The following is a 24567-nucleotide window of genomic DNA, read 5'->3' as shown; positions in this document are numbered from 1 at the left end:
GCTCTGGAAGCGGCGGAGCGCGTGGCACGGGAAGAAGAGGGCCAGCGCGAGGCTAGAGGGTGGTGGAGGAGGTCGTCCGCGACGCGTGGGTGCCAGCGCGCGGCGAATTAATGGCCGGAATGGCCGGGAAGGCGCCGGCGGGCGGCGCTGTCGGTGGACGGCGGCGAGAATAGAGCAGGGGGGTGGAGGTGGAAGAAAAGGGCGATTTTGCAATTTCCAAAAATTCCAGGGACTAATCTGTAAACCAGCGATAACTTTTAAACCAAAGCTCAAATGGAAAAGTGCCCAACATGAAAGTTGTTCAACTTTTCAAGATCTACAACTTTGATGTTGTGCAAAAATTTATTTGACCAAAGATTCAAGAGCTAAAATTAAAAACATTGAAGGGAATTTGAATTCTAGGAATTTTGTCTTTTTCAAAGCAAATTCACTTCAACCATAGACTTACAAGCAAAATTGGCTGCCATGCATTAAATGCACTGAAATTTTACAAAAACACCCTCCACAAAAGCTATATTTAGAAATAACTATATAAAGGACCTTGCATAAAATCATAATTACACATATAACCTTTTATAATTACAAAAAGATCCTTTTTAAGCAATTCAAGCACATGATGCATAGCAAACATACACAATTACTATGCAAACACCTTTTTAATTACTGTGCAGACACCCGGGGTGTTACAGCCTTCCCCCCTAAAAGGAATCTCGTCCCGAGATTACAGGAAGAAAAGGATGCAAAGACTTGGTACCTTGATTGGTTCTAAGAAAGTCGGGAAAGTTTCTTTGGAGAAAATTTTCAGTCTCCCAAGTAGCTTCCTCTACTGTATGCTGATTCCACTGGATTTTGTACATTTTAACTTTCTCCCTTCTAGTACTTCTTTCTTTGGTGTCAAGAATCTTGATTGGATACTCCTTATAAGATAGATCGGATTCAATCTCGATATCCTGTGGTTCAAGGATCTCAGTAGGTACCCTGGTACACTTCCGGAGTTGCGATACATGGAAGACATCATGAATGGCAGCCAACTGAGATGGAAGATGAAGTCGGTAGGCAACGGGTCCACAAGTTTCGATAATTTCAAATGGTCCGATGTATCGGGGTGCTAATTTTCCTTTTACGCCAAAGCGTTGAACACCTTTAGTAGGAGATACTCGCAAATATACGAAGTCCCCTACCTCGAATTGTAAAGGATCTCTTCTTTTGTCTGCATAACTTTTCTGTCTTGATTGAGCCGCTTTAAGATTAACCTGGATAACTTTGACTTTCTCCTCTGCCTCAGAGACTAAATCTGGCCCAAAAATTTTGCGTTTTCCAGCTTGTGACCAATTCAAAGGAGTTCGACACCTTCGACCGTATAAGGCTTCAAAGGGTGCCATTTGCAAGCTGGATTGATAACTGTTATTATATGAAAACTCTGCCAGTGCTATGCACTTAACCCAGTTCTTGCCATATTGAATAGTACATGCCCTCAACATGTCTTCAAGGATTTGATTGATTCATTCAGTTTGCCCATCTGTTTGTGGATGATAAGCTGAACTACGAATCAATTTTGTTCCAAGGGATTCTTGCATTTGCTCCCAGAAACGTGCTATAAACTGAGGCCCACGATCAGAAATAATTGTCATAGGAATTCCATGCAAACGAACAATCTGATCGAGATAAATTTCTGCATATTTCTTGGCAGAATAAGTTGTGTGTACTGGAATAAAATGAGCGGTCTTGGTAAGTCTATCAACGATTACCCAAACAGAATCATGCTTATGAGGAGTAGTGGGTAGACCAACGATAAAATCCATACTGATGTCCTCCCATTTCCATGATGGAATAGATAAAGGTTGGAGAGTACCAGCTACCTTCAAATGACTAGCTTTAACTCTTTGACAGACATCACACTCAGAAACATATCTGGCGATCTCTCTTTTCATTCGAGTCCACCAGAAGTTTTGTTTAAGATCGTGGTACATCTTGGTACCACCGGGATGAATCGAAAACTTCGATAGATGTGCTTCATCAAGGATTTGCTTTCTAAGCTGATGATCCTTGGGTACAACCAGTCGAGATTCAAACCATAGAACTCCTCTATGATCCACTCGGAAACATTTATACTTTGCTTCTCCTTGTGATAACTTTTCCTTGATGATCTTGATACCCTCATCATGTAATTGCCCCATGATGATGCTATCATGAAGTGTAGGCTCAAGGGATATATGGTTCAAACTTCCTTGAGGTACCATTTCTAAGTTTAACTTCATCATTTCCTGGCATAGAGTTTCATTGAATGGTTCTACAGATAGACAATGGCATTGTGACTTGCGGCTGAGTGCATCTGCAACCACATTAGCCTTTCCTGGATGATAGTGCACTTCTAGATCATAATCCTTTATCAACTCTAGCCAGCGTCTCTGTCTCATATTGAGATCAGCTTGAGTGAATATATATTTGAGGCTCTTATGGTCAGTGTAAATATTACAGTGAGTTCCCATAAGATGATGTCTCCAAATCTTAATAGCGTGAATGACAGCTGCTAACTCCAGATCATGGGTTGGATAATTCTTCACATGATTCCGGAGAGCTCTTGATGCATAAGCAATAACCCGGCTGTCCTGCATAAGCACACAACCAAGTCCCGTACCCGAAGCATCACAATAGACATCAAAAGGTTTGGTACTGTCCGGTGTAGCCAATACTGGAGCAGTAGTTAAACGTGCTTTGAGAGTTTGGAAAGCTTCTTCACACTTATCATTCCAAGCAAACTTCACTCCCTTCTTCAATAACTCCGTCATAGGCTTGGCTATTCTAGAGAAATCAGTAATGAATCGACGATAATATCTAGCTAAACCAAGAAAACTGCGTATTTGATGGACTGAAATAGGAGATTCCCAATCCATCACTTCTTGTACTTTAGTTGGATCAACAGATATACCATCACTGGAGATAGTGTGGCCTAAGAATTTCACACTGTCCAACCAAAATTCACACTTGGAGAATTTGGCATAAAGATGATGATCTCGTAATCGTTGAAGAACGATACGCAAATGTTCAGCATGATCTTCTTCATTCTTGGAGTAGATCAAAATATAGTCAATGAAAACCACGACGAATTTATCCAGCTCCGGCATGAAGACTGAATTCATCAAGTACATAAAATATGCTGGGGCGTTGGTAAGGCCAAAAGACATAACCAGATATTCATATAGTCCATATCTGGTAGAGAAAGCAGTCTTTGGAATATCACAAGGCTTGATCTTTATTTGATGGTAGCCAGAACGAAGATCAATCTTTGAGAAAACCTTAGCTCCAGCTAACTGGTCAAACAGAATATCGATGCGGGGAAGAGGATACTTATTTTTAATAGTGACCGCATTGAGTGGTCGATAGTCAACACATAGCCTCAAGCTGTTATCCTTCTTCTTCACAAACAGGGCTGGACATCCCCAGGGTGAAGAACTCGGACGTATAAATCCCTTGTCAAGAAGGTCTTGGAGTTGGACTTTCAATTCTGCTAACTCATTTGGAGGCATTCGGTACGACCTCTTAGAAATAGGGGCGGTACCGGGTTGAAGCTCAATAACAAACTCGATATCTCTATCAGGGGGCATTCCAGGCAAATCATCTAGAAATACATCCGCATACTCCCACACAATAGGGATATCTTCAAGTTTAATTTCTTTTGCGGCATAGGCACAAGAGTTAAAGCACTCTCGTTGTGGTAGATAGAGTATGGTGGCTCCTTGATGTGGTGAATCTATCTCAATAGCTCGGGAAGAGATATCTAATAGTACTTTATGTTTAGTCATCCAATCCATGCCCAGAATAACATCCATGCCTTCTAAATTCATTAAGATCAAATCTGTCTCGATCAATTTACTACCCAGCTTAATTGGCACATGTCTAGTGATTTGATTGGAAGCTATCTTCCCACCAGGAGTTGTTATCATAAAAGATCCCTTAGTATGACAAAAGTCCAATCCTACCCTTGCTCCAAATTTGGCACTTATAAAACTATGCGTTGCACCAGAATCAAATAATATGACTGCGGGTTTATTGTGGATAGAGAAAGTACCCGTCATTACTGGTGCTCCCTCGGGAAGGTCTGCAAGAGTGGTGAAGTTAACTCGCCCTTGCCGGACTTGCACCATTTGCCTCTTGCCCTTGCCTTTGTTGTTGTTCTGGTTGGAGTTTTGCCCTGGATTATTTCTTCTGGGCTGCGGACAATTCTTGGCAAAGTGAGAAGTACTGCCGCAGTTGAAGCATCGATTATTACCATTCCCACTATTGAATTGTGGGACATTTGGCCTTGGACCAAATTGCTGCTGTTGCTGCTACTGTTGCTGTTGCTGTGGCACTGGAGGTCTGAATCCTCCTTGCTGCTGAGGCGGCCTAAAGACAAGCCTGCCCACTGGGGCATTTCTCGGTGGAGGCCTAGGTGGAGTGTTTTGCACTAGACGATACCTCGGTGACTGGGCACTCGAGGGTCCCGTTGGTGCCTTCCGCTTCTTATCAGCACGATGTGCAGCAATACAGTCCTCTTGCGTAATGGCCATATTAACCAGCTCATTATAGGTATTGGGCTGAACCAAGTTTAAACGTTCCTTGAGCTTGGTATTGAGGCTACGACGGAAACGATCACGTTTCTTGGCATCAGTATCAGCATGATGGTCCGCATACTGGCACAGATGATTGAAGGTCTGTGCATATTGTAGAACTGTGCGGGTTCCCTGATCTAGAGCCAAGAATTCATTCAGCTTTCTTTCAATTAGTCCATCCGGAATATGATGTGATCTGAAGGCAGTTCTGAATTCCTCCCAAGATATGATATGTTCAGCAGGCTGCATGGCACAATAATTATCCCACCATATACGTGCAGGACCACGAAGCTGTTGGGCGGCAAAGGGGGCCTTGTTTGCATCAACATACGGTACTGCTAACAAAGCAAACTTGGAATTGATGGTACGGAGCCAAGCATCGGCGTCCAGTGGGTCATCAGCTTTGCTGAAAAGCGGAGGTTGGGTACCAAAGAATTTCTGGTAACCCGCTGGTTGTGCCTCCCGCCCTCCATACTGTTGGCGTGGCTGATTTTGTTGCCCTTGGACTAGCTGGCGAAGCAACTCTGTTTGCATGGCCATTAACTCGGCCAGATTCGACGGGGGTGGCGGTGGTTGCTGAGATCCACTGCCAGCTTCACAACCGAAGCCATCAGGCGTTCCGCGAGTATGACCAACCATCTGTAATTATGGAAGACATCCATTAGATATATATTTCTCGGTTCCAAAATCAATGGTACGTGCAATGATCATACATTGGATAAAACAAAATCAGCAAAATTTAACTAGATGCGGTGTAGCACAATATGCACAATACATAACTGTGCCACCCACAAAAATCAAAACTGGTCAGCTGTTAGATAGCTTCATGCTCCATCGTATAGAGACTCAATGCTGAGAGCAAAGGGTAAAGAAAATAATCTATCAATTCGTTCTTCATCGCTATGTGCTATGCTGCTAAACAACAGAGATCATAGAAGGGATTGGACTAAAATTTATTCTCACAGATTCAACAGGCTAACATTTGATGAGCACACATGCCACAAAATTTGCAACATCTTTAGTATTCATCAAACGGCGTGAAAATACACAAATGAAGAGATTTGGTAGGTAGGAAGATCATGATTTCCAAACTGGTAGTCGCTACTTATTTCACATCCAAAGCAGCATTTTTCTTACAACCTAACATCACTCACCCTTACCACATATAATACAACAAGTGGTACTCCTCCCTAGGGCTATCTTACAACATCTCTTTCCTATGTACAAGCTACAACAAGAGAAAACACGAACTATCTAGGACTAGTCTAAGGCGCCTAGAAGTCGTCGAGGTTGCCCACAGAAGAGGCACTGCCGGAAGAAGAGTCATCCGGCTGAGGGTTAGGCTCAGCAAGTGCGTGCTCTGAATCTAAGTCAGATACTCCCTCAATCTCCTCTGGGTCCTCTTCTGCTGCTGCAGGCTCGGCTGGGGCATCTAGTTGCTCCTGGAGCATACCAACATGTGCTAAAGCATCAGCCCAATCTGCTTGAAGCTCATTCACCTGCCCCTGAAGAAAACTAATAACTATGTTGCGCTGCTCTATCTCAGCACCATGCTCCATAGCCTGATGCTCAAACTGTGCAATGGCAGTATCCCTCCCAGCAACGGCATCCTGAAGTCCCTGAATCTGAATATCCCTCAAACGAAGGCCTCGCTGAAAACTCTGGGCCAAGTCTATCACCTGGTCCATGTGTCGCTGCTGAAGTATCTGGTAGTGAGACTGAGCATTCATATATCTGACTACTGCCTCGATAGTCTCATCCGCTACATCTCCAATCAAGTGCCCAAAGTGTGTGACCCTGAACAGCCACTCTGCATTGCCAGCACTGACTGCTGGAAACAAACCAATAGGATATGCAGCTACCTCCTCGGGATGGTGCTCACAAAAAGTGGTGATAGCGTTGAGAGCTGCTTTCTCAAAAGCATCCACAAGACGGTATCCAATCACCTCAATCTCAATCAGTGGCCACTCCAAAGTGGGGTGCTGAGGAATGGTCATTGTAACTCTGTTCTTCTTAATTCCATCCTCCGAAAACTGGCGTCCCGTGTACTCGGGTGGATCTGGGTAGTGGAAGATACGAAGTGAATCCCAAAGAATCCTCGGAAAACCCTCCCAGTACAGACAATCGGTATGAGCATTTCCCTCCTCATCCCAAAAGACCTGGGAACAAGTCGCCATCTGAATCAAAAAGGATTCAAATGTGAGTAATACAATTAGCTCAAGACTTCTCAAATAAAGCTTTAAGAAGACTGCGGTAAAACAAATGTGATTCTAATTCAAAAATGATATGGTTCCAAACTCAGAAAATAATAAACCACAATCGGTACTGGTTCATCATTTGAGATTCTAAGGTATGAAAAGGTCCTTATAACAACAAGATGGGGCTTAGGATGAAGGCCTGACTCAAAACCATATTTTTCATCCAAGGAAACCTAAGCATTTAACACGCATGCTCCTAAAATCAAAAGCTAATCCACTTATAGTTTAGGCACACTAACACTTGTCTTATGAGGATTCATACTAGGAATTCCTTAAAAAGATCAAGTAACAACTTCAAAGACTAGGAATCAATTAGAACATCAACCAAATATGCATGCACGTCCTGTTCGTTTCTCACAAGATAAACAATTGCCAACTATCGTTGGGCTTACGTGGTTAGCACGGTGGTATACATAAATACGGCTCTCCCTATATAACTAGTCGATACATTCTAACCGTTCTTATCTTATCAAATCGCGGTTAGTGTACCTGCAGAAGATTGACAGAACATATATATATCCATTGAACCTTTCATGCCAGCACCCATGAAAGCGTTCCCAAACATTACCGCTCACTATAGAAGCGGCAGCCATACAATTTCCGCCGTATGGCCAACGTTAACATACGCTACTCAGAGGCGTATTCACAAGTTCCTTTACTCCCAATATAGTCGACCGAGATCGGTATATTGGCAGCAGCTCAAGTAGGTCACTGCTTGAGCGCAGCGTTCGGTTCGCATCACCGATGGGAAGGTCAGACTCCCTCAGCTGACTGAGCACACTTTACTTCCAATATAGTCAACTAATCGTCGATATATTGGAAGCACCTCAATTAAGCCACTGCTTGAGGGCAGCGTTCGGCTCGCATCACCGACAGGAAGGTCAGACTCCCTTAGCTGATTGAGGATCCTTACCTTCTTACCTCAACGTAGGTGCGTCGTTACAAGAATTAAGAGTTGCTTGTGAGTATGGTTTGACAAAAATGAAACATGCTGGAAGTCAGATAACATAAACCATACATAAATAACCACCTAGTAATTCTCGTAAATTCCCTAGGACTTTACGTTCTATGCACAACTCTTAACGAATCCAACGTAGTTTTCCGAAATTCTTTACGGTTCCAATTTTATACGGAAAGCGATTTTTAAGGTTCCAATACCTCTGGTGTACGCTTGCAGCTCTGATACCAGCTGTGGCAGAACCGCCTAAATTATCCCGGCTCAAGTGCGCAGGCCATCACCATAAAGGCAACATCAGCTCAAACGCACTTCAAACGGAACAATTCTTGGTCTGTCGGGTAACGTCCCGATACAACCACCGGTTCTCGGATCGAACAAGCATACCCCGCACGAAGGCGAGTCCAGAGATATTACAACCACAATTTTTACATCACAGGCATAAAAGTTATTACAAGCTGGTTCTAAAACATTAATACAAGACCAAACGTAGTAAAGCAGTTATACAAGCCACAACTATAAGTTCAGAGTTTAAAACAGCGGAAGTTAAAACACGACGGCTACAACACGTCGCAAAAGTACACCAGGCTAGCCCAAGCATGGTATCACTCGTCATAGTCATTGCCGGTCACAGACGTATCCCACTCTACGGACCAGCCAGGAGGCAAAGAGCAAGGATAGGTCAAGCTAGCGATCTGATCCTCAAAACTCATACCTGAAAAAGGGTTTCAACAGCAAGGCTGAGTATTCTAATACTCAGCAAGACTTAACTGCCAATGGGTATAAGTAGCCCACTTTAACTAGACTATGCAAGGTTTTATGAGGCTCTGGTTTTCCTTTTGCTGAAAAGCAATAAAGAGTATGTCCTTACTTTCAAGTTTTAGCTTTCAAGATTCTCGTTGATTAACCATTCTATGTAAGCAACTACTATCCAATTATGGTAGAAATCTAAGCAAACATCAAGATTGATTAAAGTATTGTTGCTCTTCTTACTCTGTGTGGCAAAGAGATCAAGCAGTCTCATTTCATCGTGAGAGGCGGACGATTCTGAATCGAAATTCAACCTTGCAAGGATAACCTAGCACACACATCTGGAACACCGTCGGGTCATTCCCAAACAACCGTTGACCTTTCTTTCCGGCTTGTGGATAGGGTCACTAACTTCTATGGTATCAGAGTTGTTGATTTAATTCACAGTTGCTAGTATCGTGCTTTCTTTGCGATGAATTTCGAATTTGCTTTGTTGATTCTTGGTGCACGAGTTTGTGATGATTGTGTGACTCTTTGAAGTGATTCTAATCCACTTAGCCTAGTGCTAAATCCTACGGAATCACGAGTCTTCTCAAATCGAAGCTTTTCACGTTCTAGGAAAACCCCGTTCTTGCTCGGGAATTCCTCGATTCCTCCTAAACCATGGAGTGATTCGTCGATTCTTTTGGTGGGTATGTTCACAAGGTCTTTGTGATCGTGCCTGCAAAATTTGAGCCCCTTTGGACTTGTTTTGATACTCCAATCATCAAATTTTCCAAAGTTTGCGGGCTGTGAAACACCAGTTCTGCTCGGGCTGGGTTTTTCGTTATCGCCGGTTGAACCGATGCTTGAGATCAAGATCGTCGGATCAACCGGTGAGTAGAAGTTTTTGGCTTTTAGGGTTTTTGGCCTTTCTGCTTGGTTGCACTGGTGCATTAGTTCCACATGCATCGGTTCAACTGGTGAAGCTTCACCAGCGATCCCTGCGTGCTGTTTTGCTCATTGCACTGGCGTATAGAAGTTCATCAACGTCGGTTCAACCGGTGCTCCGTGCAATTCGTTTTGTAGTCTCTCTGGACAACTGCACCGATGCTAGGGCTTTGTTTTCATCGGTTTAACCGGTGCTCTTTAAGTCCATTTTGAGGCGTCTCTGGACAACTGCACCGACGTTGACACTTGATTTTGTCGGATCAACCGGTGCTTGCTTTTCTCTTGCTGCCGGCTCTGTGACGTCGGTTAAACCGGTGAAGGCCTTCTTCACACGTCGGTTTAACCAGTGCTCATATACCGTGCTTTCTCTGTTGCTTGCTCGTCGTTCTTGATTCGATCTCTTCGCATCTTGTTCCTAGGGTTTGTGCTTTGTGTCTAGTTCAGCTATAGCTACACTGTGCACACTCTAGAAGAGAGAGCTTGTGGTGCACGTTTGGGATCATAGGTCAAATTTTCCCTGAAGAAAGTTTTAATTGGCTTCCATTCACCCCCCTCTGGTCGCCTTTTCGGTCCCTCAATTGGTATCAAAGCTTGGTTAAGCTTTTCATTACCCTAACCGGTTCAAAAACCATTTGGCGACCATGGCAAATCTTGGTAAGATCCCTATGTTTACCGGCGAAGACTATGCCTACTGGAAAGTTCGCATGCGGGCTTTCTTGCAGAGCTTGGGAGCCGAGGTTTGGGATATAACCAAGAATCAGGCTTACGAGGTGCTTGCCGTTCGGGTCACTCCTCTTCAAGTGACCGAGCACGAGGCTAACACCAAGGCTGTCAATGCCTTGTTCGCTGGTGTTTCTCGTGCGGAGTTCTCACGCGTCCAGGGTTTTCAGGAAGCCCACAAGATTTGGATGTGCCTTGAGAACTACCACGAGGGCACACCTCAGGTTAAGGCTAGACTTTTCGAGACTCACTGGCATGAATATGAGAACTTCACACAGGGGCCGGGTGAGAGCATTGGTGACATGTTCAGTCGGTTTCAATCGATTGTGAACAAAGTCAGTGCTAACAGATCTGCTGTTGCCCTTGACTACACAGAGCATGAGAAGGCTCTCAAGTTGCTCTACGCACTTGACCGCTCTGTGTGGGATCTCAAGGTGAACACGATCATCGAGTCTGCAGGCTATGAGACTCTGACCATGAATGAGCTATTTAGCAAGCTCAAGGCCACTGAGGTGGATAACCAGACACAAGCCAAGCTCAATGGTGCCCCTCCTTCCAAGAGCATGACTCTTGTGACTGGCCCAGGTGGATCGAGCTCTAACGCTAACTCTGCTCTTGGCTTTTCTCTTGACTCTTTGCCTTCTGTTACAGATGAGCAGTTAGAGACGCTGGGCGACGACGACTTGTGCCTCCTCATCAGCAAGTTCCAGCGTATCTACCACAACAGGCAGAGGCGAAAGAACCCCGGGTGCTACCACTGCGGCGATCCGAACCACTTCGTCGCCGACTGCCCCAAGAAGTCCGGCGGTGGCCAGAACAACAGCTTCGACTACTACCGCCACCGCCACCGCGACAAGGGAGGCTCCAACAAGGAGCGTCGGCGCCACAAGCACCGCAGCCATGACCGGGACAAGGGAGGGCGCTTCGACACGGAGTCGATCAAGAAGCGCTTCCAGTACAAGGCCAAGAAGTGAGAGAAGGCTTTCTTGGCGCAGCTCAGTGACCTTGACAAGAGCTCCGACACCGACCGCTCTTCTTCATCGACCTCCGACGACGATGACAAGAAGAAGAAGAAGCGGGGCAAGGAAGCCACTGGTTTCATCGGCCTTTACTTAGCGGCTGGTCGGCGCAAGAGTTTCTGCACCATGGCGGGTGAGGCCAATGGTGCTCGTGCGTCTCCAGGTGGACATGCTACACCGACGCACGACGACTCTTCTCCTGGATCCGAGAGTGATTCAGAGGTAAACTCCACTATCGACCTGCTTGATACTGAAGTTAGGGAGTTGTACGCCGCTCTCGACAATCAGAAAAAGTTGCTTAAAGAAACAGCTAAAGAGCGTAAGCAGCTTAGGGCTTAGCTGGCGTGTGCTAGAGAGAAATCTGGTGAGGATGGGTGCGCTGGCTGCATATCTCACATGAACGATCTTGTTGCTCTCCGTGCCAAGCATGATGAGAACGTAGCGAACTTAGATGTTGCCAAGATCTCGCTGGCTGACGTGTCTCACGAGCTAGCCAGGGCCAAGCATGAGCTTGAACTGGCCAATGACGCTCCTATCGTTAGTGATGCGATTGAATGTGATGAGTGCTCCATCTTTAAGTCTGATCTAGCTTCTTTGCAGTCTAAGTTTGCTACTGTTGTGTGTGAGCTAGAGAAGCTTAGGTCTAGACCTGTTCTGCTTGGTGCTTGTAAGCTTTGTCCCACGCTTAGGTCGGAGCTAGATGAGAAGAACGCTTTGATTAAGTCTTTGGGGAAGACTAAGGTCGTGGAGTCTAGCCCACCTATTGATTGTCTTGTTTGCCCTGGTCTGATTTCTAATTTAAATGATCTTGCGGTAGAGAAAGCCAACTTGGAGAATGAGAACACATATTAGCAACGCACGGGCATATTAGCTAGTTTATTATTGAACTTAGTCATTTACAAAGTTTAGTATTTTGTCATTGATGTAATGAGGGAATGAAGCCTAAGACGTAAGTACATGAAATTTTCTTGAGTTCAAGTATATATGCAAAATTACTCATAGATTTATGCATGATGTTGAAATAGAAATGCATAATTGTAACAAGTTCCAGAAGATTATAGAGTATGCATGAACCATGGTTATCATGCTTCATGGTGAAATATGGAATACTCTAAAAATTAGATATTTGTATGGTTAGATAAGCATGAAAAAAATTCTAGAGTTAGATATTTTATAAAAAAAAGTGTGTAGAAAATAGACACATGACAAAACCATACGAGTCATGGAGTCCTATAAATAAGAGTGCTACCCTCCCCTCTTGCCATACCATGGCATAAGAGGTCTTAAGCAAGAGATGGCAAGGTTGTCATGTAATGTAGTTGCGTTATGGTAGAGTAGCCACATAAGAAGTGCAAGAGTCTTATGTTACTAAGTTATGGTGAATAAAGAACTGAGTTCTCATATTAGTGTCTAGGTGAAGGTCCTTTTGGTGCAGTGTGGGTATAGGGTCCATGGAACAAGTGGTTTCATATTATTTTGGTACAAATTCTCAAAAATCGTGGACCCCAATTTCTCAACACATATATTTAGCTAGTTGCTCTATATTTTGTTAAACACAACTTCTCAAAAGTCGTGGTACATAAGTTTTAGCTAGTTGAATAGTTTTTTAAGAAACTAGTTGTCATATGTTTTGTTGATTGGTTCCAATATTTTTTAGTGGCACAACAACCTTGTTGCCTATGATATCTCACTACGTGGTAGAAATGGAGAGGGACAATGTTGATGAAAGTACAGTTACTGAAGCAACAACCACTTTGATAACTGAATTGCTGAGCCACATGTCTGAAACGGCATGTAGCCAGATCATTTCAAGTCAACCTTTTTCACCGATGGATCACCCTCCTTAGTAGCAGAACAATCCTGGCAGAATATGGAGAAGTTTCCTTACCACGGTTGGGCTTTCAGTTACATCTAATATGATTATGTATTTTCTATATGTGGGACACAGGATGCTTTATCAAAGTGAGGAAGGAAGCATGCAATGTGCACGACCACCTAGTACAGAGCGGCAAAAGGACACATGGAGCAAGTGGGTTATGAAGTTTATTGCTTAGTGGAAAGGATTGTGGCTCCTATGTCCTGCTTACCTCGTTGGTTATCTGGGTCAGAGAAAACATAAAATTGATAATGAAATGCATTTATGCAGTATGAGAACAATGGAACAACAAATATTCTCATCAATAGACTGTCAAGACTGTTTTTTCGCCATCAGAGGATTCCTAGGTATCAGCGAGCCTGACTTATTATGGCCTGCCAATGTGCAAGCTTTCATTGATTTCATAGGACCAGTTTTTCTGTATTGGATAGGAGGTTTATAGGATTCTTATATACAAAATGCGACATAGCTGATAGCTGAACAATAGATTGAGAGAAAATTGCACTTGGTATGAATAGTACATGGAGCTATTTATACAATTTTGTAGGCAATCTCATTTTTCTCTATTTCTATAATCTTAAACACGTGGATCTTGTATTGGTGAGTAATATAGTTGCAATATATTAGTCTTCATTATATGTTGCCGATAAGGTATTTGCTGCAATGATCTCATCATGTCGTTACCCACCCTTCAACGTAGGCGATGATCTCATCATGTCGTTACCCTTCAACGTGATATCCTAATGTCTAAGTTTTGCAAGATTAACACCACGATTGTGAAACATACTGATTTCTCAGATAAACTAGCGTCCTTGCGCAGCTGAACTCTTACTGGGCCTTATTCTATAACAAAAATGCGATGATGTTGTCTCTTCTATTCTATACCCAGAGGAATGGGAAGCGACCTATAAAATATAAATAGTTTCTTGGAAGCAACCCCTGCTACAAAATATAAACAAGTTCTTAGAAGCCACATAGGTCAAAGCCGGATACTGAAATGTTCCTGCGATGTTACATCCTACGCTAGAAAACTGATCAGCGAATAAACTCCAGTGTCAGAGATCACACAACGACAGCAGAGATACTCAGCATCATTCAGATTACGTGTGCAGCTTTTGGTCACAGAATTTGCCCACATGGTAGCATATATATAGAGATGGGCATGGAGCGGGTCGAACCGATGGATCACTGATCCAGTCCATCAAAACAACCCTAATAGGCTCCTATTGGATCAGAGGCTCAAAAACTAACGAACCAAAGGGTCGTGAGGTTCGACCCACCCCTTCGACATGCCCGCCGCCGCCACCTCCTCTGGCTTGGCCGTCTTCTTCTGACGCCGCCGCCGTGGCCGCAAGAACCGGAGCCCCAAATTCCTACTCCCCATTCTCCCATCACAGCCCCCGATTCACCAAGGGGTCATCTAATTTACGGTCGCCCGGAAGGGATCTCTTTACGGTAGATTTCCAACCGGCAGCTTCTCACATGTCGGAACAGTATTTTTTCGATTAAAATTTTTAAAGAAAAAATTGAAGAGACTGGAAAGCTTTGATGAGAAAAAAGTTTGAAAGAGAAATTTTTTCTCCTACAGATTGAAATCTTTTCACCAATATTAAGTTGTACAATATTTTTTTGTTCGATAAAAATTCTTCGGAGAAACTTTTCAAGAAAAAAATTGAAAAGAGATCGGAAATTTTTGATGAGAAAAAGTTTGAAAGAGAAAGTTTCAAGAAAAAAATTGAATGGGTGGATGGATGGGTGGACGGATTGACCGTAAAATCAGTTGCGTCCGGCCAACCGCAAAGGACCGCAAAACAGCACTGGGATTCACCAACTACCACGCTGCGCCTCGCTATGCCGTCATCCTTCGTCGTACGCCGCAAGCGCTTGTCCCCGCCGCCTGGCTTCGACTCCGTCGCAGCTCACGCGCCCGACGCCGGTGACGACGGAGCAGGCGGCAGATCTCAAGGCCAAGGCCTGGAGGTGTTTAAGCGCCTACCGCCGCTGCGCGACGTCATTTGTTGCGCCGCTGTGTGCCGCCGCTGGCGCCGTCTCGTCGCTGGCGTGCAGGCGGCGAGCTTCCCTGTGGCCCCGTTCATGCCTGTCACGACTGTCGTCCTCGGCGCCGGCCCCTTCCCATCGGCAGCGCCCGCGTGCGGTGTGGTCCTTGCAGACTTCCGCGGCCAGCGCCTCCTGCCATGGGAGCTCGGCCCCCTCTGCAACCGCGAGCTCCGGCTCCTCGTCAGCCCGCTTGACAAGCATGTGTGGGTGCTGGCCGGTGATGCCGTTGTGAGGAAGGGCGAGACAGACGAGTCAGCATGGCAGCAGGGGCAGGACGTGCGGCGGCGTGCGGCGGAGAAGGTGAAGGAGGAGGAGGTGCAGCGCATGCATGAACCGTCCGCATTCCCAGCAACAGCAAGCGCCTCGTAGCAAGACTGGCGGCGGCTGCCCTGTTTCTCAATTGGTCGTCCTTCCACGGAGACAGGCCTCCTTCCCTCGCTAAATGGTTCGATCCACCAGAACCATTGGTGCAACAACGGATCATGTGGTGCTCCTTGCCTCACTGAATGGATCGTTGGATAGTTCTAGGGTCGCTCCACGGTGCACCTACGCCCATCGTTACATATATACATTTCAAAACTAACAGCCTTAGCTGACTGAAACGAACACAAAACATGATAATCTTGCAAGAACTGGTGCGTCATTCCCTAGCTTCACCCCATCAAGCGTCCAAAATACTAAAGGAAACTGCCATTTCCCAATCCTTTTCCTTGAATGAACACAAAAAAAGGATCGGAACATATAAAAAGAGTATTTCCGTAACAACTTCAACTTCTGCATCTCTAGCTGAAACTCACAAAGGAACGCACCTACTTAAGATGAGGTTTTCCTTCGACCACTTCGTGCTCACTGCTCGATAACATTGTGAGGGTTTGGATGAACCTTTTCATTTTCACTGCAAATAGCACGTAAACAAACTGATCAGTGTAAGGAATCCAACAAAACAGTCTCCTATACCATTTAGCAGCTAACCAAAGATCTGAGTTGTCACCACTACCATTAGCAACTTTGATAGTTTTCAGAAGGTTAATAAATACAAATTGGAAGTACATCAAGAAATACAAATTTGATGCAGTCACAACACAAAAATGTGTCTAGTATAATAGCAGAACCGAAATGGGCAGGCAAAAATAGTCATATTATAGATTGCTTTTGTTGCACGTCTGCATTTTTGTCAAGAGCATCTTCTGGGACCTTGGATTGATCCTCTTCTCCACTATTCCTGTTGTATTCCAGAGCCAGGTCCTTTTTATAGGTGATACTAACCTGATAGGCAGATGATAATACGTATTTAGGAGGATAAATCATGATTCTTTTTCTAAAATAGAGGTAGATAGCTATTCATGGCCTCACCGTACGGTTTAGCTGGGCATTCTTCTGCAGTGTTGTGTGATTTTGGTTGTGCTAGTGTTAGCATGATTTACACGCAGTTCCGCATTTATCAACAAGGCCCAATTCAAATTCGCACTTAATAAATTAGGTTGGTACAGTAGGAAGTAAACTGAAATATACCGACGATAGTAAGTTACAATAAAACATGTACTGGGCCAGTCCACATAAACATAGCAAGAAAACTAATACGATTCTCAATCAAGTGAATTTCATATGGGATAGAAGAAAATTTTCTTTTCATCAGAAAGTTCATCCCATAACACATGGCATGGCAACACTCCATTGCTGCAGCGAATATTTCTGCGGCTGCCCTTGCTAATGAGCATTCCATAGTAGTTGTAATCAAGTACAACTGTACAACAAAACCATAGATGCTCCGAAGGAAAACAACTACATGGATTGATGCCCGCTGAAACTCTGGCAAACATTGAGAAATGGAGTAGCCCCACAATATTCTAACAACACTACCTGCACTGCTAATCTAACTCGATATCTCTACTTCAACACCATGAATGGTACAACTATCTTCAGTAACTTCACTCAGGCAATGCAAACAAATAGAATCAACTCGCTGGGAAAGCATAGAACAAAGAGTAGTTGGATCCAAGTACAACAAAACATCCATGAGTCCTAGTTACAGTCAGAACATATGGATCATAACTAATGTTATTATCTTTGAGGAATTTTCACACATAATTTGATATAATTCCATATGAAAAAAAGTTATGTTACCTAGCATTTGTGCTTCTTGGTTGTTGGGGACACCACCTTCGGTCCGAGCGCCGAAGGTCCGCGAAGACAAGGCGTCAATGAACACCGAAGCCAACACCGGGAGCGAACGAAGAAGATGTCCGTCTTCGCTTATCCTCGGTCCGGAAGACGAGGACACGCGAAGACAGGGCGACGCAAGTATCGTGGCGAGGATTAAGCAGCGGACCCCATGGTCTTCGTCGGTCAGGACACATTGAATAGAGAGAGAGAATATTTAATGCTTAAATTGTGTGCTTGTCCATTACTGTTGTAGTGTCCGTCCGTTCCGGAGACATTCTCCACCAACAGTTTGGCGCCCACTCATCAGTTCGATACACCACATGACGACGAAGAAGAAGGGAACCACCAGAGCCACTTTGGAGGATACGACAACGACGACGACGACAACACCCTCGCAAGGCGAAGCGGCGGCAACACAGGCGCACGGGACTAGCAGCGACGGCGTCTCCGTCGACGCCCTCGCAGATGGCCTGCTTGAAGTCAACCTTCTGGACATCGACGTCTCAGCCGAAGACATTGCGGCGATGCGTCGCATCGACGCCTGCATCGAAGAGGCACAAAGAGCTCAGCGGCAGGCTTTGGAAGCAGAGCTTTTGGAGCCGCAAATGGTAACAAGAGCGAAGGGGAAGGAGACCATGCTCACCGAAGCAGAGCACCAAGAGCAGTACGACAAGTTGAAGCAGGATGAGTCGCGGAGGGAACGAAGTTGAGCCTTCGTTACTCCGCCCGCTTGGCCAGCTTCGGAAGGAAAAAAGACCATACACCGCGGCACTCAGAGTACGGACGGCGACCATGGCGCTGATATCTTCGTGGAAGTGCGCACCGGCGTCCAGCATGGCAACGCAAGCCCGAAGCCACTGGAAAAAGGATCCCAGGCCAATAGTGTCTGTCCCCTCCGGAAATATGTCCAGAGCCACAAGCCCGTACCTAGCGAGGAGGTCAGGAAGCTCTTCTTGCAACTTCTCTGAGCCGGTCTTTATGGCCTCTTTAAAGGTCCGAAGCCAAGTCTACATCACTTCCCGACATTTCTCGGTGTCTTCAGCAAGCAACTTGGCAGCCTTTGCGGTGTCCTCCGCCTTCACAGCCCGATCAGCGGTTGCAAGCAACTCCATGGTGAGAGTCGCTTTCTCTTCGTCAGATTTGTCGACACGCCTTTGTAGCGCTGCCTTCTCCTCCTCCAGGGCCGCCACCTTCGCCTCCAGATCGGCAACAACACCCTTCGAGCTGCCCTCAGCCGCCAACTGCTGGGCAGCACAGCGCACAGCCACGAAGGCCTTCAACGACATGTCCTGGGTGCTCTCCAGGATGTTGCCCAGCCCGCTCTCCATCAAGTCTTTTTTCCATCAAGAGGAAACAGAAGGAGTCCCCCGCCGTTGTCAAAAGCTCACGCTCGCGGTCCCGGCTCTCAAAACGAAGAGACTTAACGACGTTCCCGCCGAGACGAATGGTAGTGGGCTTCGCACCAAGTTCCACAGCAACAGCTTCAGGATCGGCGTCACGAATGAAGTAGCTGCTACTGTCTGATGAACTACTTGACCCTTCGCCGCCACCACCTTTCGTCCCGGAACTGGAGGCGACCTTCTCGGGAGAGGCTGGTGCTTCGGCGTCTTTGCCGGAAAGCGCTTCAGCCTCTTTCCCGGAGGTAGGGGCTCCGCGCGGTGGAGGCGGGCGACGAGGGGAGTCGGCATCGATGTTGACCTCTTCATCGCCGCTTTCAGCTTCGCTTTCCACGGCGGTGCTGAACTCAAGGTCCAGACTGGGATGGACCACCTTCAGGGGCACCACCATCTTGGGAACGCCGAAGGGCGTCGTTTTGGTAGGAGGGCGGTTGCTGTCTTCGCTCCCGCTGTCCTCAGAATCCCCTTTACTCTGAAGGGGTGATTGCTGCAAGATGTCATCCAAAATGAGGCTTTTCTTCTTCTGCGCTGCCGAAGAAGACGCCCGTTTCCTTTTCGCCTTTTCCAAGGCCTTCGCCTTCTCCAAGGCATGTGCGGGGGCAACACCCTGGCCCTCAACAATTTTCAATTCGGCCGCCCGCTGTTGGGGATTGGACCTTCGGGTCAAGCCCACACCCTCGGAAATGCTCCCTAACCTGTTTGCAGGGCCACAACAAAATGGAGCCAAGCATACCCGAAGGTATCGGTTGAACAATAAGGAGCGCAAGCGCGAAGACCATGACCTTCGGGCCGAGGGATATCACGTTCTGAAGACTGAAGGTAACGGAAGGCCGCCCTGAAGCGCAAGCGCAGGCTCCAGGGCCTTCGGTCCGGAGGATACCGCCTCCATCGCGCCGAAGGTGACGAACGGCCACCCGGAAACACAAACTCGAAGATCAAGACCTTCGTTGATGGAATCTTCATGGCCCGAAGTCTCGGAGGCACCCGAAGGTTATAGCAACCTTCATCGACTGAAGACACGTGAGTAAAACATGAATATGTAAGAAGGTCGGAGTTGTACACCCTCCAAATTCGTGAGAAGGTCGGATTTGTAGACCTCTCACCTTGTAATTTTACCCCGAAACCGGCTGAGAGTGAGCTATAAATGAGTTGGGAGGGGGGAAATTTAGGTAATCCTGGCCGAGGGCTAGGGGTATAAATAGCCCCCTCTCTCCACAGTGTAGGGGGTTGAATTTTCTGATTATTATTGGAGAGTTCGACACTTACTTTCATTGCCGCCTTTCTTACTGTTCATGCTCCCTGTCTGGGCATCTACTAAACAAAGATCCCAACACCCGCTGAGGAGCGGAGAGGCCCAAAGAGTGGAACACCCGGTTCCGTAGAACTCCGCTGAGGTGACTCACCAAAGATTTGTACTCGTCCCTCGAGACCGGTCCGACCATTTCATCGGCACGGCTTTCAATCACAACAAGGTCAACTCCTGCAAGGTCGAAGAAGCGCGAGACGTAAGCAACAAAGCAGGCATTACCTTCTGCGCGAAAGGAAACGAGGAACGAAAACTCACGATCGGCCCGAAGATTGAAAATGGACACAAAATCAGTTATAGGGATACCCTCTATCCATCGATCTTCGGTCAACCAGCTGGAGATCGTCTAGCCGGCCCTGACAGGGAAGCAGCCGCACGCGACGAACTCCTCGATGAGATCCCGGGTGCCGAAGGTCTTCGACAGCTTCCGGAGCAGTGTGAACAATGCCTCGTCTTCGGCTCGGGCGTGGGAAGAGACCTTTGGCACATCGCCAAGAGCGGGGATGTGGTCGATGACAAGGGGATGGGTCTTCGTCTCTGGATCCAACGCCACTTTGTGATAGAACCAGTGGGACGACCAATCATTGGCCCACTTGTTCTTTCTTGCAGTGACTGGACTTGGCAGGTTCTTGTGGAAGGCGAAGGTATAGCAACCATACTGAGGAATGGCTGATATCTCCGCACCTCCTGTTGATTGAACGGAAATTTTCTTCGGTTGGTAATGCACCCTGAAGGCACGAGCAAAGCCTTCGGCGCTTGGAGAAAGGCGACAGGTCTTCGCCAGCCACATGTACAAGTTGAGCCGCACGATCGAAGTGGGAGTCATCTGATGCAAATATACCTTGAACAGCCGAAAGATGTCTACCACCACCGGGTCGAGGGGCATCCGAAGGCCGGCGGTGAAAAGATCGCGGAAGACGACCACTTCGTCGGCGCGGGGATGGGCAATAGTCTCGCCTGTTGGAGGCGGACGAACGTCGTCTGCAGAGACGAAGCCACGACGAGCCAGGTCGTCGAGCAGGGATGGCGTCATCTTCGACATGCCGAGTACAGTGGTCGTCGGCCCCTTTGACTGATCCTTCTTCGGAGCCATCTCCGAAGATGCAAATTGCTCCGAGGTCGCCACTCTTGAAGTGTGGTGCAAAGGAAGTTCGGAGAAGAGCGAGCCCAGAAAGAACCTTCGCGAAAGAAGCGAGGAGGCTAGAAAGCAGAGCGCGACGAGAGGTAATGCACAACGCGCGGCGCCGCTATTTAGAGGGGGGGGGGGGCAACCGCAAGAAACCAAACGCCGGCGGCGCCGCGAGGTGGAAAAGACATCGCGCCCCCGCGTTGCACGTCTAAGATTAAGAGACCGAGGGGTAACCCTGTCCTTTCAAGTCTACAATCCGACGCAAGAACTCCCGCCAAAAGTTGAACTTGATAATTTGGGCGCGAACTAACGGTTTAAACATGAAAATTTTCCTTCCTCGACGAGAGTACAAATTTTTGCAGGTGAACACGGACTGTGCTTCGCGGGCTACCTTCGCGGCGCCCAGCCCGAAGGGATGGCGCTTCGGGACGCCGACGGCGCCCACGGAGTCGAAGCCGCGCCCCTATCGAAGATTGGGCCGAGGCTCCGAGGGGCTACTGTTGGGGACACCACCTTCGGTCCGGGCGGCGAAGGTCCGCGAAGACAAGGTGTCAATGAACACCGAAGCCAACACCGGGAGCGAACGAAGAAGATGTCCGTCTTCGCTTATCCTCGGTCCGAAAGACGAGGACACGCGAAGACAGGACGACGCAAGTATCGTGGCGAGGATTAAGCAGCGGACCTCGTGGTCTTCGTCGGTCAGGACGAAGAGGACTACCTGGGTTGTGGGCCCACTGCTGAGCTGTAGCGCACTCATATTGTAACAGGCAAATTACGTGTGCGTCTAGGAATATTCCGAGGATATGACCGTTGTAAGGGTGTAAAAGGGTAATTGTACACGGGAGGCATAACGTCACATATAAATACCCTCTGTAATGTTCATTGATGGGACACATTGAATAGAGAGAGAACATTTACTGCTTGAATTGTGTGCTTGTCCATTACTGTTGTAGTGTCCGTCCATTCCGGAGACACTCTCCACCAACATTGGTTTGACAAACAGATGACCATGATTTCAGTAGAAGATCAATGTCATGTTGTCTATAACATTGTCTGTACTAAAATTTTACAATGCAATATAGCCCGTGAAGCTAAGGAGTAAGGACTATATGCAGTATATACATTAAAAATAATTTGAAACATAACTAGTGGGATTTGATGGCATGCAAAGACCAGGAACAGACGAGGGAGAACATGCAAACATGTGAGCTGCACCAATTAGTACATGGCAATCTGAGATCTAGGGAACCAAGCTGCAAAGGGAACAGATAAACATTGGTGAAAGTTGTAGAACCAAAACAGACTCATCAAAAAGCTCCAATCCAAGGCAATGTGCAAAGGGATTCATGAAAGATCTTTGCTGCAAATCGAAAATAGATAAAGCAATTGATCTCAGATATCAGTGTACATCAGTTGATAAATCTTCTGTGAGCACCATACCTTGGGGGCATTTCCTCGAGCAACTACTGGGCGCTGTCCCTGTTGACACCCACTCCGGTTGTTGGGCGCTGGCCGGTAGTTCTACGGCACGGGAGGTCTCTCACCCATGCGCAGGGGAGCTGTCGCAGCGCTTGTGCCCCATGTCTTCTGAGTCGTGTGTGTCATTCCGGCATGGCATCTTTTTGAGCGGCGAGCGGCAGTCATCGGGGACAGGCGGAGGTAAGCGTTGATGGAGAAGGTGGGATTCCATGGGGTATTGGCGGAGGAGAGGAGCAGATACCACCCCTCACTCTTGCCATCGAGGTTTATCCACACGCCGCCGTTGGAGAGGGAAGGACTCCGCGCCAGGCAAAAATGCATGCAACCTTTCGAGCGCGCCAGGCAAAAATTCCGAGGCCGAGGCATATTTTAGTTGACCAAATGCGGGCCCACGAGAGTACAGAAACAATATAAATGATCCTTTGTAGGCCCACGAGAGCGGTAAAAATAATGTATAGCTTCGTCTTCCTCGGTTGAATAGAATGTAAGCGCTAGGCCTGTGTAGGCAGATCCTGGATCAGTATTTTCTGCGGCCCATTCGCGATCTGCTTCCGCAATGGGCTCTATATGACTATATCGGCGACCCATCGACCTTGCTTTTGTGTGATCAAATCAAAAATCCTCCCCCGCGTCCGTGGGTTTTCCCCGATGGCGTCGGCGTCGCGTGCGCTCCGCCTCGCCAGCACCTCCGCGCCCCTCCGCGGCGGCGGCGGCGGCGCCGTCTCCTCCCGCCCCCTCCGCCCTCTCGCCGCCGCGGTCGGGAGCCTCCTCCCGGCGGCGGCGCAGCGCCCGCCAGGCTCTTCTCGGCGCAGCCCGCCACGTCCTCGATGCGGGACTCGTCGCCGAACTGGAGGCGGGCCGCCCAATGAGTCGAACCTCCTCGACGAAGGCTGCGACTTCGAACACTGGACCGTCGTCATGGCACCGCCCCCCGGGGATCCCAAGAACCCCGACGTCACCCGCGACAGCATCATCGACTCTTACGTCAAGACCCTCACAAAGGTCGTTGGAAGGTACAGCCGTATACTAGGATCTCGCCACCTCTCATGTTGTCACGCACACAATTTGATTTGGTGATCGATGGGGAGGGGATTGATAAGGTGGTCTGGTGAATGTTGTGTTATTGTTTATGCGATATCACCTGTCATTCTGGTGGATGTTCTGGTAAGCGAGAACTGCACGCATGAGTTATTTGGTATTCTCGGATTTTGTCTTCTGCTGTAATCATCAGCCATGGCGAACTTATGATTGGAATTATGTCTATTGAATTGTCTCTAGTTGCCATGTTAGGTGTATTATTACAATTGTCTAAGTTTACACAGGGATTTATTAGACACTCGACTTATCCTCGCCAATTCTTCTATTTGCTATGTGTGGCATTCGCTATTTGAGTGCTTGTTTTCTTCTATCCATTTAGTTGCTCATTGTTAGCAATGTCTTATTCTAATTTGCAGTTTCTTGAAGTGGGAATTAACGAGTTAAGGAGGGGAAGTTGGAATTGGGTTATCCTCTTCTTAGCGTTGTGGAAGAGATCTATTCAATATATAGGGTCGTAAATTCGAATTGAAGTGCTATTTTCTCAACATATATGATATGCCTCCTATTCCAGTTTGTTCAGGATATAGTTTCTGTATAGTAGGTTGTGTCGATTATGATCCTTACCACAGGAGCACAATTATATTTTGAAACCCTGATGACAGTCAGTCTATCACTGACTTGCAATTTTGTTCATGTTTGTATACTTAATTATCTCTTAGAAATGAAGTAGGGCTCAGATTTGAGGACATCAAAATGAAGTTCTTTGCTTAACCATTTGGTTGTTTCAACATATACATTGCTGTACTATTCATTTTTTAGTTTTGTTTTGAATTTCTTTTGATCTAATATCTATCCTTATTCCAGGAAGGAAGAAGCAAGGCAAAAGATATATTCAGT

This window comes from Panicum virgatum, chromosome 2K (assembly GCF_016808335.1).
Source record: "Panicum virgatum strain AP13 chromosome 2K, P.virgatum_v5, whole genome shotgun sequence".
NCBI classification, from domain to species: Eukaryota; Viridiplantae; Streptophyta; class Magnoliopsida; order Poales; family Poaceae; genus Panicum; species Panicum virgatum.
Note: the sequence above shows the minus strand (reverse complement) of the source record.